The sequence below is a fragment of the Echinops telfairi genome, unplaced genomic scaffold, assembly GCF_000313985.2.
Source record: "Echinops telfairi isolate 266 unplaced genomic scaffold, ASM31398v2 ScPeMD7_7405;HRSCAF=8443, whole genome shotgun sequence".
In the NCBI taxonomy this organism is placed as follows: Eukaryota; Metazoa; Chordata; class Mammalia; order Afrosoricida; family Tenrecidae; genus Echinops; species Echinops telfairi.
This window is the reverse complement of record NW_022111305.1, coordinates 3,207,271-3,207,743: the sequence shown is the minus strand read 5'-3', so window position 1 is coordinate 3,207,743 and position 473 is coordinate 3,207,271.

Genomic DNA, 473 nt, shown 5'->3' with positions numbered 1-473 from the left:
TTCTGATTCTTATAGCCTCTAAACCTTTTTTCATAGCACTCTTTAATGTAGCAGAAAAATGAAAAAATCAAATTTCTTAAACATATACAATATTGGAAATGTGAATAAGTAATTCTGGTACGTGATAGACTGATACCAAATGATTAAAATCTAAGTCTGACTACATTTAGTGTAGAATGTTTATGGCATAATTTTAAGGTAAAATCAGACTTCAATATAGCATCTTCATAAAGTCAGCAACTTGGACATATTCTGTGTGTGCATAATCAAGGGCTGGAAAAATTTTGAAACATTAATTAGTTCAGAGTATTTGGATGTTGAATTATTATTTCTTTGAAAACAGTTTTCTTATTTTTGTAAGGTACAACTATAAATATATATCTTATCTACATCCAGTAATGAATTGATACTTCAATTTAGATAAGAATGGCTGCTAGAAGTCTCAGTCCATCTGTTCCTATGTTCAATAAATA